The sequence below is a fragment of the Echinops telfairi genome, unplaced genomic scaffold (assembly GCF_000313985.2).
Source record: "Echinops telfairi isolate 266 unplaced genomic scaffold, ASM31398v2 ScPeMD7_9;HRSCAF=40, whole genome shotgun sequence".
Classification (NCBI taxonomy): domain Eukaryota; kingdom Metazoa; phylum Chordata; class Mammalia; order Afrosoricida; family Tenrecidae; genus Echinops; species Echinops telfairi.
The window spans coordinates 58,274,517-58,284,426 of NW_022103906.1; the positions used below are offsets into that span (position 1 = coordinate 58,274,517).

Sequence of the window (9,910 nt, forward strand, 5' to 3'; positions counted from 1 at the left end):
GTTTTCTCTCTATTCTGTACTCACACGGCACCTCATACGCATCCTCCCGTCCCAGGAGAGGGGTTTCACAGGAGAAATCTAGAGTTTATTGATCCCCTTTCAAGTCCCCTCGTGGCAGTAACGTACATGACGTCATCAGAGTAGGCTCTGACTTCTTAGAACTGAAGAAGAGCGCTCCCTCGCTTCCTCCCCAAGCCCGGATCTTACCTGGGGGAAAAACAAACAAAGAACGCTTTGATCTCTTTATGGATATCCGGGGCAGTTTGGGGGTTCCTATGAAACTCAGGTTGTGTGTAGCTGAGTGTCAGGATGCTGAAGCATAGCCAAAAACTAAACAACAAACGAATTGATTCGCACACTGTTAAATAGAAGCGTCATGTGAGACACGTGTATACGTTTTTAATTAGTTACTGCTGGCTGCCGTTAGCTCATTTGAGTGGCCACATGTGGTAGAGTAGATCTCATCTTTACTGCAGCAGGTGGGCAGCATCTTTAGAGCCGCTGGGCAGGTTCAAACCATCAACCTTTGGCTAATAACTGAGTGTCCAATCGAGCTCCTAGCTTTTTTCTAGTAGCTGCATGAAAATATAAGAACAAAATAGTTTAAATTAGTTTTAATAATACATTTTACTTAACCCAGTATACTGAAAATAGTATTTTAACATGTAATTAATATAAAGAATATCGACGAGACCTTTTACTCCCCTCTTCCTTTTCATATTGTGTCTTCAAAATCCAGTATGATTTTATACCTTGATTACATCTTCATTTGGACTAGCCACATTTGAAGTGCTTAATGGCTGCATGAGCCATGGAAGCATAGTGGCTTACCACTTTGGGCTGCTAATCACAAGGTCAGCAGTTCAAACCTACCACCCCCTCCTTGGGGGAAAGATGAGGCTTTCTGCTCCTGTAAAGATTTACAGCCTAGGAAACCCACTTGGGCAGTTCTACTCTGGTCCTTGGGGTCATTATGAGGCCGAACCCATGTGATGGCAGTGAGTTAATAGCCAATATGGCTGCCATATTGGACAGTGCAAGCTTAGGGACCCTAAGTTTGATCTGCAAGGTGCGAGGCAAAACAGAGAGGCATGGAGCAAAGTTTTATGGCAAGGCAGGAACCGAGAAGAACTGGAGGAAAGTGGAGTTTGGGGCGGCGGGGGGTGTCACATTGGCCATAACTACAGCAATCTCTGTATGCCTTTACCTGCAAAGGTTACATACTAAATATACTCATGTATAAGCCGAGTCTTTCAGCACATTTTTAATGTTGTTTTGTGGTAAGATTAGGTGCCTCGGCTGATATTCAGTTCAGCTTATACTCGAGTACATACGGTAATCTCTCCAGCCTTTAACCTGTTCTGTGTGGTCCAAATGGACAATGTGCCCAGCTGCTAGTTGGAAGGTTGGAGGTAGAGTCCTTCCGGAGGCGGTGGTCTACTTTAGAAAAACCAGTCATGGAGAACTCTAGGGAGCACAGTTCTGCACTGACGCTCAGGAGTCCCCATGAGTCAGACTCGGGTGGAGATCCATGATCTGTCTTCTGAGTGTCTACAGAAGCAACATGTGAGAAGTGCCAGCCCCATGGCGATTACTCAGGTGCGTTTTGATGGATCTCTTTTGACTCTTGAGCTATTCTGAACATTGTGGGTGATTTAGATGATATAGATGAGTTTTATCATCTATACAGTGAGTTATTTGAGAGCCAGGATCATGTTGTATTTCTTTGCACTCCCTACCAGCACTTGATATGCAATAAGGTTTAGATAAAAATTGATTTGATTTTCAGCTGTATAGCAGCCATTCAATCTACTTTGGTTGAAAAGCCTCATGATATGTTTATTGAGCATGCCAAGACTGGGATATGTCAATTTGCATTAGGATCTGTTGCTTTGGATCAGGAGGTGATCCAGAAGGTGAAAAATTAGCACAGGGTTTATTCTTTTTGGTACCCAGGCCTAGAGGAAAAACTCTTGCCAGGCCATGCTCATCTACGCTCCAATGATGGTACTGATACTACTTTTAATGTGTAAGTAAGTTATTTGGTCATAAACTGGAAATACACATTTGGGAGCTACTACCTTCTCTGTGGGTTTGTTAATGAACACTTTTCACCTGTAACATGTATGCAGTGAGAGTCTTTTGAAATCAAGTACAATATTTTACAGTTGCCTTCATTTGCTCTCCATGACTATAATTGCTAGGTTGAAGCAACAGACTCACCGGCAGAGCCAAGGCAATTTATTTTTACTGAAGCCCTGCCTAAGAACTGCTTAGGTAGCCTTTCTCGGCAAGATTACACGCGACCTTCACTGAATCATGTGAGCAAGGCCAGCAGCTAGGAAAATATAGAGGAGCCCAAACGTGCAGCAAAGAAATTCCCAGCTGCTCGGTGGGTCAGAGCTTTTCCGGATTGCTTTCTTCCAAGGAAAACACCGTAGATTACTTTTGAGTGAATTCTAGTCGGTTTGGGGATTTGCAACTGACAGAGGAACAGGAAAGCATAATCTCACTTTAAAATAATAATCCCGAAGGTAAATCTTGATTGATGCTTTCCTGGGATGTTGGGATTTTGTTCATATGGGAAAAATTAACTCATGCCCACCGCTTAGCTGATTTTTTATTTTTTTTTTAAGTTAAGGTCCTCAAAGTGGGACGGAAGAGAGAAAGGGGCCGAGAAGTCAGATAGGAAGCTGGCGCCCTACAAGGATGAGTTTGAGGATGTGGGCAATTCCAGTTCTTCCCAACCCCACACCGATGCTGCTGCTTCCCTCATCTGTCCATTGAGAGGGAAGGTGGAAAACAGGGGGGGAAGGAGAGGGGGAGCCTGGCAGGAAGGCCCAGGAGAGAATGTAGCAAAACTGCTATTTCCACTTTTCGATGTGATAACATTGTTGATCTTTGAAGTGGTGGCAAATTTAAACTTTACTGGAGAGGATTTGCTTCTCCTACAGGTGCCCTTAATGTTAATGCCGGACCATTTTTACTTTCCTTTTCAAAATCAGGCTACAATTTTGGAGATGGGTGAGGGAAGGGCATTTGACAAAAACAATGGACTGTTCTGATCAGTCACTAGATGTGTTTGGCTGGGTTGACTAGAGAAATAAAGCTAGAGACACTCATATAAGTATAAGAAGGAGTTTTATATCAAGAAGTAATTCTCTATCAAGAAAACATCCCAGCCCAGTCCAGGTCAAGTCCATATCCGATATTAGTCCATAAATCCCTCTTCAGACTCACACAGCCACATGCAGTGGTGCAGAATGCAGGGAGATCACAGGCCGGTGGGGACAAAGTCTTGTGCATCCAATGGTGGTGCCTCTGGCAGCTTTCCTAGTGACTCCACAGCAGGAAGGTGAAGCAGAGAGCGAGAGGGAGAGAGAGAGAGATTCCTAGGACCCTCCTTATGAGGTCACGCCCACAAGAAGGCATTATTAGTCTGTGACCTGATTGACAGGCTAGACTCCACCCCTACACTTCAAGTTGACACGAAATTATGTAACTACCACATTAGAGGAGCATTTATTTAGTGCTACTTACATATGCTCCTAGGAGCCCTGAAGTCTTGGGCTGAGATCTGCCTGCTTGGCAGTTTAAAACAGTCAACAGCTCTTCGGGAGCAAGCCTGGGCTTTCTACTCCCATAAACAACCACAGTCTCAGAAATCCATAGGGGTTGTTATGAGTCAGCTCGGTGTGGTAGAGGCTATCCATTGGGTTGCGATCCTAGGGCTCAGCCGTTTGAAGCCACCCCAGCAGCTCCAAGGGAGAAAGACGGGGCTTTCAGCTCCTGTAAAAGCTCTGGTCTCAGCAACGTGCAGGGGCAGTTCTTCCCTGTCCTTACAGGGCGGTTATGAGTTGGCATCAACTCGATGGTAGTGAGTTTGGTTTTTGACCTTGTCTATAGGGAGACCCTGAGTGGTTAGAGATTCAAGGTCAGCTGTCATCATATCGACTCCAAGTCTTGGCCACCCCATGTGGGTCAGAGTCAAACTGTGCTACACAGGGCTTTCCGTGGCTGACTCTTTGGAAGGCGGTCAGCAGGTCTTCCTTCTGAAGCGCCTGGGGGTGTGGGGTGGGGCGGCCTGGAATGCCTTGCCTCTTGGTAGGCAGCCTAGCTTGCTAGTGCTAGTTGTTTGCATCGCCCAGAAACTCCGACGATCAGTACAAGGGAGTATGTGAAGGTAGAAAAGTAATCCACTTGGATTTGAGTTAGCCAAGGGAGTGATCTGAAAGCCTAACAATTAGGAGCCCAATTATTAGAAAGAATAGAATCAAGCAGTTAGGCAACAAAACCCACAGTTTCCGAAATCACTCTTTGGCACGCTGAGGCCTGTGTGAGCCCTGGAGATGCAGCCACCACCATTGGATCCACAAGACTTTGCACCCACTGGCCTGTGGTCTTCCTGTATCTTTGCATGTGGCTTTGAGAGTCGGAAGAGGGATTCATGGACTAGAATTGAACTTGTGGAGTCGTATTGGACTAATGGACTTGAGTTGGCCTGGACTGGAATGTTTTCCTGATACATAACTACTTCTTGAAATAAAGCTCTCTCTGGCACATATATGAGTATCACTGGATTTGTTTCTCTAGTCCACCAGGCCTACCACATTGTCATAAGAATCAAAAGACATATGAATTCATTGTTACTGTCCCCTTTCCCCTATTCTTTCATTTTCTGTTTGGGGTGTAGAATTCAACTGTTGTGTGGTGTCTCTTGCCACGCTGGTCAACACTTGTGGGCAAGTCAAGTACAAATATAGCTTTAATTGTACTCTATGCAGGGGCTCTGAAAAACCTCTAGGAGAATGGAGGCAAAAGATAATGGAATTTCCCCACAAACCTGAAGTCCCCTTGAATGTCTTTGTTTGAAAAATCTTGGTAATTACCTCCACTCCCTACGCTCTTCCCCCTCACCACAGAGACTGTGCCGAGCAATGATACATAAGAAATTGAACCCACCAGCCACTCTGTGGGAGAAAGATGTAACCGTCTATTTCCAAAAAGACGATAGCTATGAAAAACGCATCGAGCTGTTGTACTCTGTCCTGTAGGATCTCTGTGATTGGGCTTGGGTTGGTTTGGCTCTAAATCCTTCCCTGGAACTTTGTGAGAGAAATTTCCTCTGTGCCTGACAGTGATAGGCTTTCTCCTTACCCATTGAGTTGGCTCCACCACGGAGGGGAAGTTAGGACCTCATTTGTTTTTAAAGGTGCATTGTTTTCTCTTTGTGTATATGTGAGTGTGTGTTTGGTCATTGTGAATACTTTTAGTTGCTGAAACAGAAGAATAGTTATCATCCAGGACAGGTCTCAAGCAAAGAGTGGCAGCAAGGTGTGGATTTTTGAATGTCTTTCTAGCCGGTTGCTTTGTGGTTTCCACAAAGATAGAACTAAGTAACTATCTTAGTTCCACAAAGATAGTACCATCCGAAAAGTTAACATAGATTCTCCCTCCTGACCGTGTGTAGCATGCAGCGCAAAACTATTCTTATTTTCTTAGTATCTCAATTGTTGTCATCCTGGTGAGGAGCTCTGGTGGTGTAGTGGTTATGTGTTAGGCTGCGATCTGCAAGGTCAGCAGTTCAAAACTGCTGAGGGGGAAAGATGGAACTTTCTACTCCCCTAAAGAGTTCGCCTCAAAAACTCATAGGGGGCAATTCTGCCTTGTCCTACAGGTCGCTGTGAGTCAGCATTGAATATCAAATGATACTTAAAAGAGTAAATCAGAGTGGGTTGTTCTGGGGGAAATTCAGATAAAAATACTTACATAAAGAAAATACAGATAGAATGTGGCATTGTTAATTGCCATCAAGTGGACCCTGGTTTGTTCCGACGCCCATACAAAGCAGAGCAAATTATTGGCGTGGACCTGCACCATCTTCATGACTGGGGGATGTGGGAGGCTATGTATAGTTGAGGTTACTGTGCGTTATGATTGCCTTCCAATGCAGAGCTTCATGCTCCTGCACTGCATTGGACAGTCTTCTGCTGTGACTCATAGGAATTTCCCTGACGGCTTTTCAGCAGCAGACTGCCAGGCATTTCTTCCTAGTCTGCCTTAGTCTGGAAGCTCCACTGAAATCTGTCCGCTATGTGGACACCACTGGTATTTGACGTGCTGGTGACCAAATGTCCTGCTCACAGCAACATGCAAGACACAACCATCCAGTGCCCTGGTAAGACAAGGCATGGGCACAGGATGCTAGAGGCTGGAATCAGAACAAAACCTGTCCTGGAATGCTAGAAATCAGGTGATCTTCTCAAGCCAAGGGACAGGTCCGGTGGCTTAGTACATTGCATTGAACTCTGTGTAAGGACCCCAGTGGTGCTGTGGGGTAAGTGTTGTCGTGGGGTAAGTGTTGTCAGACTACTAAGCTCAGGTCAGCAGTTCAAACCCACTTGTTCCCATTAAGATTTTCAACCTCGGAAACCCTACCCAGGGTTGCTATGGGCTGCAATCAACTTGATGTCCGTGAGTTTGGTCGCTTCTTTTGGGTTGGATTCTCCTGTAAAGAATGATCATTTTCCTTTTCTGGTTTATTTTGACTTCTACAACACTTTAAGAGAGGCAGGATCGAGCAGTGCTGGGATATGGTGATGCATAAGCAGCTGCTCTGAATTTGGGGTTTCCGGCAAAGCCCCTTGGACGCCTTACTTCTGTGGTATTTGGGGGTAAAGGTGACTAGAAGCTGCCTCAAAGTAACGGTTTGAGGGATGAGAATGTCAGTAGCCTCCACCCTTCAGTGCTCCAAGGCCAGGATTTGAATGAGTGAAGAAGGCACACACATTGTATTTAACATGTATGCTTGTTCTCAGATTTTTCATTTCACATAATTCTTTTGAAAAGTTGATCTTTGTTAGATAATTTGGCCTGGAAAACTAAAGTACCATCTGAAGTCCCACTCAGAATGAGTTGTAGATGGTTAGGAAGAAGATACATGATGCCCTTTTGACATAGGGCAAAGTATGAGCAGACTTGTACTCTACAGAAAGAGACATTCTTTTCTTCAAGCGCAAGAGCAAAAGCTAAAAACCAAACCCCCAAAAAACCTTAAAATTAGTGTTGAGCATTGGTGCTAATGGTTAACACACTCAGCTGCTAACAGAAAGGTTGATGGTTCAAGACCACCCAACAGTGCCTCAGAAGAAAGGCCTGGTGAAGTACTTCCAAAAAATTAACCTCTGTAACCCCAAGGAGCCCAGTTCGATTCTGAATGCTTGTTTCCGTATTTGGTTGTGGATATGTAATGTTGAACTTCTTCTTGTACCTGTTCTCAAAGGGCTTATTTAGTTAGGGAGACAGGCAGGTAATTAACCATCCACAATAACAAAAAGGATGCGCTCTGTGCCTCATGGAAGCAAGCACAGCCAGCCAGAAGCTAAGGAGGGGAAGAGGTAGGAGCTGTGGAAGTGGATTGTGTTGTAGCACTGATGTTCTACAGCCCCAAGTGGGCGGGGAATGCCGTTGATGGACACGGGCTAGAAGCATCGCTGTCTGGGAGACCAGCACGAGTGAAGACACGCAGGGTTTGGCAATTCCTGACACTTCTGGGCGAGTGTTCTCTGTTGCGGCTGGGGCAGACAGACCAAGGGAGCAGTGTCCGGGCCAGTTCCTGGTGGCCACAAACTGCTCATTCCAGGCACGTGTTACTGTGTTTCCCAAAGGCTTTGTTCTGAAGATAGAGCACGTTTTTTCCCTGGAAAGTTATGGGAGATTTGGAACATGCCCGCTGCCCTTCCACATTTGAGAAAACGGATCGATAATGACTGTTTAGCAGCTGAATGGGCCAGGACTGTGCACCTGCAACTGTTTAAGCGGAAAGGTGAGGGTATGTGTTTGTTATTCATAATCATAACAGCCCCCCAGCAGGGACTGGATGGTGCTTTTGATAAGAACCAGGCCTGTCCTGGTGGTGCTGTAGAATGTGTCTAAAAGGAAGTGAGGCAGCAGTATAAAAATGTGCTCTGTACTCGTCTGTTGTTGTTTTGTTGTGATGTGGGTTTATAAAGAACGTGAAGCAATTGTGAGTGGGCTTATCATATCCAAGTTTGAAGGAGGTCGAAAGGGTTGTCTTTAGTGCACCCAAAACGCCCGTGTTAGAGAGCCAAGAGGGGGGCCAGATGCCCTGAAACAGCCTCTTAGCTTGTTTCCTAGGCTGGGTTCTCGAAAGGAGCAAAACTCGGGAGGTGTATATGCATGCTGAGGTTGTGAGGTGCCATCAAGAGGGGTTTGGCTCATAGTGACCCCAGGTACCACGGGACAAAATTGGACCAGGCCGTGAGCCAGCCTCGTGATTGTTATGTGTGAGCCCATTGCTGCAGCCCCTAGGTCAGTGCATCTTGTCGAGTCTTCCTCTTGTTTGCTGGCCTGCTACGTTACCAAGCATGCTGTCCTTCTCCGGGGACTGGCCTCCCCTGACAGCACGTCCGAAGAATGCATGTACGAAGACTGTGAGATGAAATCTTGCCCTTCTCAGGTCTAAGGAGCATGCTGCCTGTATTGCCTAAGACAGAGCCCTTGGTACTTTCAATGTTGTTTGCCAGCACCGGCATTCAAAAACTTCGGTCTTCGGTCTTCCTTATTTTCACACGCATATGAGAAAACTGGAAATCCCATGACTTGGGTCAGGCACACCTTTGTCTTCAAAGTGACATCCTTACTTTTCAACAGTTTAAAGAGGTCTTATGCAGCAGTTTTAGCCAATGCAATATGTTGTTTGCTATCTAAACTGCTGCTTCCATGAGCATTCATTATAGATACAAGTAACATGAAATCCTTAACACCTTTTATCTTTTCTCTGTTTAACATGATGACACCCATTAGTCCAGTTGTGAGGATTTTTGTTTTCTTTACATTAAGTTGTACTCCATATCAAAGACTACAACCCTTGATCTTCATCAGGGTTGAAGATACACACACGTATATATGTGTGTCTCTGTGTCCATATATGTATGTGTGTGTATATATGATACATGCACACATTTATTTTAAGGAAATAGTTCACATAGTCGTAGAGACTAGCAAGTTCCACATCTGAGGGTCTGGTCAGGCTGGAGGCTCCTCCTGATTTCCATGGTTATTGGGGCTGAGGAATCCCAAATCCACACTTCAGACATCAGGCTGCTGGCTCGCATCCCTCCAAGGTTAGAGGATGATGAGTTGGATGTGGGATCAGAAGGATCAAAAGGGTGAGTTTTGCCAGAATATCCAGATGTATTGGATGTAGGCCATGCCCCAAAGGAAACTCCCCTTATACCATCAGATAACCAAATGGAATATAATTATGTAATACTGAAAATCATGGTGGAGCCAATTTGACAGATAACATTAACCATAACGACTTGGATGGAGCTTTCTGCTTGGCTCGGAGGGTGAACTACATCAGCTCTTATCTCCATAGTGAAACGGGCCCTCAGGCTAGGTAGTGTCTGTCCGTCCAGGAAAAGGGTGTCCTTTATGATTTTCTGAGGGCTGGTTCCCTGAAGCCATGGAAGGAAGGCCTGGGTGAACACCTTAAAGTCAAACCTCAACTACAGGGTTTTCAAAGACTCCCGGGGAGATTCGGAGATACGGTTTGTGACTCCTTCCACTTAATCCCCTTCACATCCCCAGAGAATGGCAGAGAGTTGAAAACGGTGTCACCATTGGGTGTGGAGGCCATAATCAGCCATTCTCAACCTGGGGGTCGAAAGACCCTTTCACAGGGGTCACCTGATTCATAACGGTAGCAAAATTAGTTATGAAGTAGCAACGAAAATAATTTTTTAAAATTGTTTTATTAGGGGCTCATACAGCTCTTATCACAATCCATACATCAATTGTGTAAAGCACATTTGTACATTCATTGCTCTCATCATTCTCAAAACATTTACTCTCCACCAAACCCCTGGCATCAGCTCCTCATTTT

At 45.3% G+C, this 9,910-nt stretch overlaps 1 protein-coding gene across 2 annotated transcripts in view; it reads left to right on the top strand.

The window, feature by feature from the left end:
* IRF2 (interferon regulatory factor 2) overlaps positions 1–9,910 on the top strand; it is a 117,155-nt gene that overhangs the window by 8,631 nt on the left and 98,614 nt on the right. Inside the window, exon 1 of one of the 2 annotated variants that reach the window (XM_004696140.2) lies at positions 7,761–7,825. The exons of the other annotated variant lie outside the window; for it this stretch is intronic. The gene's annotated coding sequence lies outside the window, so the exon portion shown is untranslated. Of the gene's footprint in view, positions 1–7,760; positions 7,826–9,910 lie in introns of those variants that run through there. 2 annotated transcript variants of the gene reach the window in all.